We start from the raw sequence: 7012 nt of genomic DNA on the forward strand, positions 1-7012 counted from the left end.
TTAAAATGACCAACGTTTGCTAGAGGGGAAGGTTAACAAAAAAGTCCTCTAAACATTACCGACGTTAAATGCATTTTCCCCCAGATTGGTTCTGTACACTATGCAGCATTTCATGCATTTACACCAGGAATAACACTTCAAAAGTACACCTAAATATCACCATTTTTTATTTCACACCTTACGCTATTTAAAAAGTTATTACAGTCAATATTTATAACAATGATTTAAATGCAAACTTAGGCATTAACTTGAGCAGCTATGTTTTCCACGCTAACTGTCTCTGTTTTGCAGATGCAGCGGTGTTGCTTTTCTTCTGGAATATGTTCTCATATTCACTGCAACTCTGCAGCAGCACGTCAAGTTCAGCTGGCGAAAAATACGCAGACCTCTTTGTTTTCACGGTTGCCATGGTGACTCGTGATATCTGCGCTCCATTGATAATGGCTTCTTATAGACGCGGTGCGCACGCTCACCTCCGAATCAGTCCACTCAGAGTTGATTGATCTAACGCGGATCAGCTGCTCTGAAACTGAAAACTCAGAGTTGTCAATCTCTCGATTGACCAACTCAGAGTTCAGGTTTGACCTCAGAGTTGGTTGAACCTCCTTTGTGAAACAGGCCCCCTGGTTGGTTCATTGATGCTTGCCTCTCCCCTTTATGTCATCTCCGGCTTTTGTGCAGCGTGTTGTTTATTCATTCTTCGGTTGAATATGATTTGTCAATGATTGGGCCACCTGAAATTTGCTGTGGCTTTGGTACCACGGTCATCCGTTAATCTTGTGTTATTGTTCTGGGTAGTTCAATCCTGGGCCCTGTGTTCCTGTTCTGGATTTTCGTGTTTTGCGTTGATCTTTCCCTCTCTATGCTTGGAGTGGTTTGTTATGATGACTGTTGTGTCTTCGGTCTCCCTCCACTTGTTCTTCTGAGGCTGCGCCCTCTGGTTTTGGGGGGAAAGATTTATGACGAGTGGTTTCCGTATGTCCGGCCGCCTGAATTCACAGCTCTAATGGTTCGTAAGGGATCATGTGGTTAGATTAGATTTGCTTTATTGTCATTGTGCATAGTACAATTTAAGAATTCAGCCATGGAGGTTATATTGAAACTGTTTCAATGTGAGATGATAATCTTATGTGTCATCGGTTGACTGGGTAATGTTTTAATAACACTATGAGCAATTTTAACCCTGACCAGAGACATTATATCTTACACTCTCAAGCTTAGTTCAAGAGTTAAATCTTGTGTCCATTAGTTTTCTATCTGCCCTGCTTAAGCAGATGACACTCGGCTAGAGGCATCTCCTTTAGAGGCTCGTTATTCTCCGCCTCTAAATGCTAAGGTTCAGTCTAGCTAAAATACTTAAACCTACGATCCCTCGTGGATCTGAAGTTCTTCTTTTGCAGTATCCAGACGCCCTTGGCTAATTAAAACTTCAATAGTCTGTGCTTTGTTGTCCACCTATTTGAGGACCACTGATATCATAACCGGCCGACCTGCGATCCATTGCTACGTGGGATGTTGACCTTCCTAATCTACAAATATTCTTGGTCTTTGGTTACCCTTCCATCGCCTGCTCCTCGATGACCTTCTGAAGGTGCGTCCCTCTGGAATTGTCAAAGGTTACTTCTCTTACATTAGTGTACATAAAATTGGTGTTAAGATTTCGTGCAGGTTCTATATTTCTCTATCAATTCTTTCCTGGAATTTGTGATTCTGGCGGTTTTTATGGTGCAATGAATCCATAAAGGGACTTTTACTTAATTACCTACTAAATTTCACTTCTCAGAATTGTTCTTTAAAAGCACTGTTATTCCATTTATATCCAGAATTTAATACTGAGCGGTTTCTGGGTTATTTCTATATTCTTTGCCGAGACTAATTATGCTTTGTTTTTATCTATTGCATTGCATCCTGAGCCTGCGAACCCCTACTTCCCTGTCTGCTCTCCGTTTCCGGCGAATGATGTCACCCCTGCATTCCTTGATCTGGTGCTGCAAAGACGTCTGCTTGTCCTGCGGTCTTCCGTCAGACCTTTACACCCTGCACTCCCTGAGAATAGGCGCCGCTACGACTGCTGCTCTTCATGTTCCATCATCTCCGCTAAAAGCAATGGGAAGGTGGTCCTCCTCCGCTTTTCAGAGATATGTTAGATTAAATTCTGATGAAATATTAGCGGCTCAAAGAAAAATAAGTCTGGTTTGAATGATGAATATGTTAAGTCAGGTGGAAGCCGAGAATGAGGAGTATTAACTGCATTGGTGTTAAAATTGAATCAGGTTGTGTAATCTTGTTGGCTCCCCTTCATTCTTTCCTCTCTCTTCAGATAGTGTGTTCCCCTGGTGAACGGAAGCGGCCCAACGGTCAATGGTGCCGGGTAAACACATAGCAGTCATACTGAAAATGAAATGAAGTGAAAATGGAATGCCGCCGAAAACACACCTCATCTTATTTACACACTGATTATACATTCACATTTTCTTCTTCTGGATGATTTTGGTGTTGGGGGTTTTGTTACCCGAAAGTGTATGGAAAAAATAATTGTCTCAAGGAATTGAACGGAGCCTTATGCCAAAACGAAGTTGAGAATCAAATTGTGAATGGCAACCTAAAGATGTTGTGAAATAAATATTCTTCTGCAAGAGTTGTCTGACTGAAATTATGGAAACATGACAGAAGTCCCTCAAAATCCTGTTTTTCTCCACGTTTTCCTGTTTAGCTCTTGGTAAATCAGCAAACATCTGCAAGAACAGAAAGAAAACTTTAAAGAACGACAGACTGCAAAAAGCAGAACAACAGCAGAAAATACAAATTATTTTCTAACACAGCATATTTTTAAATATACACAAATAATTTGATTGCTAAAAACAGTTTTTTTATGTGGTAGAATTGTTACATCAGAGTCTTCAATTTAGACCACAAAGGTAACTGTCAAAAACAAGAAAGCAGAAATCCTTGTAGAATTTTCTCCTTAAAAACATTCTCTAACTCATTTAAGGAAAGCTGAAGCGTGTCTACGTAGGTCATGAGCTATAATCTCTTCAGAGGTTTTTGGATCTATATTCAAGGCCTTCTGCTGTGGATATTTTGGAAAAACACTCACTGGAGTTTAATGCCTCAGGCACTGCTTCCAGATAACAGATGTTCCTGACTGCTCCCCTCAACAATCCAGCTGAGTCAGTCACACCAGCCATCACTAACTGCAGCCACTTTATGCAATCGGAGAGGCTCCTACTGCTTTACAGTTCAGAAGCAGCCTTCATGTGTCCTCTGTGAAAGACAATTTACTCATCTAGATTGCTGTCGATTATCTTTGGATCAACATTTTTTTTGGCATTTAGTCATACAATTCTGTGCAGAGCAGATTGGACTGGACAATGGTCATGTATGCATCTGAAGAAATGTATGAAGAATTCATCAGGTTTTCAAAGTAAAACACCAACTGTAATTAGAACTGGTGGGACCCATCTTAGCAAGAAATATGTCTGCAAGGAGCATGCACAAACTCTCTGCACATCCTGTGTACAGTAGTGCAGACCAAAAGCTTGACTCTGGGCATAAAGAACTGTTCCATGTTCTGACTGTCTGACTTATGTTCTCAGTATGATTTTCTGTTTCACACAAAAACACTAAAAAAAGAAAAGAAAAAACTCTCTAAGTCTGCCACTGCCAGTGAAGTGAGACTTCATATCGACCAACCACAAACATGTCACAGAAAAGGAGATAAATAAATATGTTCACAAAAGGAAAGTGGTTCACTAACATCAGCCAATATGCTTTATTTTGTCAGAGACATTAACGTGCACCCCAAATTAGAAAAAAAATTAGATGAAATTTTTTCAAGATCCACTAACTCTAAAACTGAAAGTTTAACCTGATGGTGGCACTACAGCAAAGGTCATATCGTCACCAAAACCAATAGGGTTCAAACTCTTGTGGTTATTAATGTTGTCAGTAAATTTGAGAAAACTTTTCAAGATACATTAATTCTAATTTAAAAGTTTGGCCTGATGGTGGCGCTAGAGAACAGGTCAACCCCACTCATCTGTTTCATTATCAAGGGGTTATTTATGTATTCAACAAATAAACAATGTGCCTGACACAAAAAACGTGGTTAATAATTTTATATAAATCATTTCCTGAAGGCAAATATCCCTGGGGTCAAATTGACTCCAAGAGTGAAAATTTTGAGTAATTTTTGAGGATAATATGAGGGTTAAACCAGAGGAATAGGAGCACATATGAATCCACTAGAGACAGAGACTGACGTTGAATGAAGACGGTCATTCTGGAAGCAGGACCAAAGTTTAGGAAGTGGAATTCAGAGAAAATCCTTTTTCCTTGTGGCATACATTCAGTTTGTAGAAAGACTGTTGTCTTGTTTGAAGGGACATTGAATTATTTTTCAGAAATTGAAGTTATTTCATGAACTTGGGGGAATTGGGGAAGACAGTGCTAAAACATGCTCCAGCAACAGGACGGTCTGGTTCACAATTGTATCGCTGCAAAATTTGGTTGAAACCTATTGATTTTTCAAAGCAACGTATTAAAGTGAGTCGTTGCATTTGGACGTGATTTTTTCTCTTGTTGAATCGTTTCGCCGCTCATCCCAGTAGCTTCATCCGTCTCCTTCTACTCCATCAGTTCTCCAGTGTAATGCAAATCAAGCCTTTTTGTAGGAATATGTGCATAAAATACATCCACTGGGGTGCCCTCAGTTAAAATTTATCATTTTGTGGTCTTTTATAAGTAACGTCTGATCGCAAAACACCAGAAGCTGAAATTCTTGTTTACAGCAGTCACCACAGTGTATCAAAGCTTCTGACTTTATGTACCATGATATTTTGCAGACTCTGAGACACTCTAGGAAAATAAGTTCTTCAGGAAATTGTAAGAGTGTCTTAGATTCCCCCTGCAGGGTCCTGTCATTTGTTTCACTCATAATTATCACTTCTCTAAGTGATGTAGAATCACATCCTGTTGTTGAATTTTAATGCGGCGACTGTTTCTGTCTCTTTCCATGCTTTCAGCATGTGCCACGTAAGGTGACCCAGCTAATGTAGTGCTCTTGCTGTCTTGATCGTCAAAATGCCATTAACTGTCAGTCACTTTCCAATTTTGCTGTTTTTTGTGATCAGGAAGTCTGATCAAATTATATTCTCAAATGTGTTAAGCAAAAAAAATTATAAAGCCACACGGTGAGCCTTGACCTTGAACCGAATGACCAAGGTTAACTACGAGAAACAAGAGTTTATCGTCTGATCATCAGAGTTTGATGAAGAGCACACAGTTTCAAGTGGTAAACCTGATGTTCAAAGTATTTTCGCCAAAGGAGCATATTCAAAATGCTTTAGTCACAACTGCCCTTTACAGGTGGATATGAGCTGACTGCAGGTGAAAAAATGGGAAACCTGGACACAGGTGGCCCATACAGCAAAACTCTACTTAGTAATGCACGTCTTCATGCACATGAATAAGGTGTTATATCTGCCAAACACCCAAATTGTTGTCTAAATCAGAATAAACAGCAAAACTAAAAAAACAGACTAATCTGGACAAGTCAATTTCTTACAGGAGCCTGTTCGGTGATAATCATATTTATTCTTCTTTTTGTTTAAAAAAAAGAGAATCCCAGATGTTCAAAATCACAGTGCTTTACTTTGATGACAAATTAAGTTATAGACAAAATAATCATGGATAAATTTAATCCATTTAATTCAGATGCTATTTTCAAGTACATGCTTTTTTCCCTCAAAGAGCCAATTAAAGCAAAATTAATATTTAAAGTTCTTGCCTCTCTGAACTGTTTCTATGGCTACAATCCCAGATGAGTTCCTTTAAAAACCATTGGAAACATGCCAGGAAAAAACTACATCTTATGAAAATAATATTAGACTCCTAATTTAGGAGTACAAATGTTATCGAAATAAATATACTGGTTTAACTCTTATTGAAATCTACAGTTCGACTTATTACTGTGGAAACAGATACAAAAGATTAGAACCTGAGACTTCCAGCCAAATAAAAGCTCAAAAAGTCTTTGTATTCAGCTGTAAATCAAAGGAACAGAGAGAAATTTAACAATCTCTAAGAAAAATGGCTCCTGTGTGACAACGTTTTATACCTTTAAAATCATGTGACTGTAACACTCCATGCAGGCACAGTCGTCTGGAAAAATATGAGAAAACCTGAATCAAAAAGGTCTTTGTCCTTTAGAAAGAAATTCCCTCCCCTCGTTGACTACAGATTTGGTGTATAAGTGTTTTTGGCAACAGTAATCTAACTATTGACCAGAAGTCATTAAAGTAATTGTTAAACTTGAGCTAACTGCTTAGTGTCAGAGCCGCTCTCCTCATTATCAGCCACTCTGCATGAAAAAAGCACACACGGGAAATTGATCCTCTGATGAGTTGGAGGTTTTGATTTGTGCAGTTATAAGTCTGTGTCAGCTTTTTCCCCTATCTCAGCGGCTCTCCCGCTTGACTGCAAGCATCTCTGATGAGAAAAGAAATTGTTTAGTTGTATTTCAGTCTTTCATTGGCCAACGCAGTCTCAAAGAACAAGCTCTGGACAGGTGCTATTTGCAGATCACAGCTGTTTCTGAAAGATATGATCATATGGTATGACGTGGAGATGTCACAGATTTTAATCTCAGCCCTCAGCTCAAAAGAACCAAAAGCTGTGTGTTATGATCATCCTCCAAAGAAAGAGGGAGGAAGAAAATAACATAAAAGTATCACCAAACCCTGCTTTCCAAGGAAAAAAGAGAAGACAATTCCATTTACATGTCTTAGGAAAGACTTTAAAAGCAGCATCCTTCCCCCATCGAGAAAAAACAATTGGTTATACAAATCTGCAATAATAAAAAGAAAAAAGAAATGTCTCCAAACATGCACTTTGGTGAAACCCTTTCCTGCTTTCTAGTTTCTGCCACTTGGCTCAGCAGACAAGATTCTGAACTTCAAACATGCACTCAGTAACGATCCTGTTAAGGCTTAGATTGAGGAGGAGGCCATGC

This window comes from Oryzias latipes, chromosome 16 (genome assembly GCF_002234675.1).
Source record: "Oryzias latipes chromosome 16, ASM223467v1".
Taxonomy (NCBI): Eukaryota; Metazoa; Chordata; class Actinopteri; order Beloniformes; family Adrianichthyidae; genus Oryzias; species Oryzias latipes.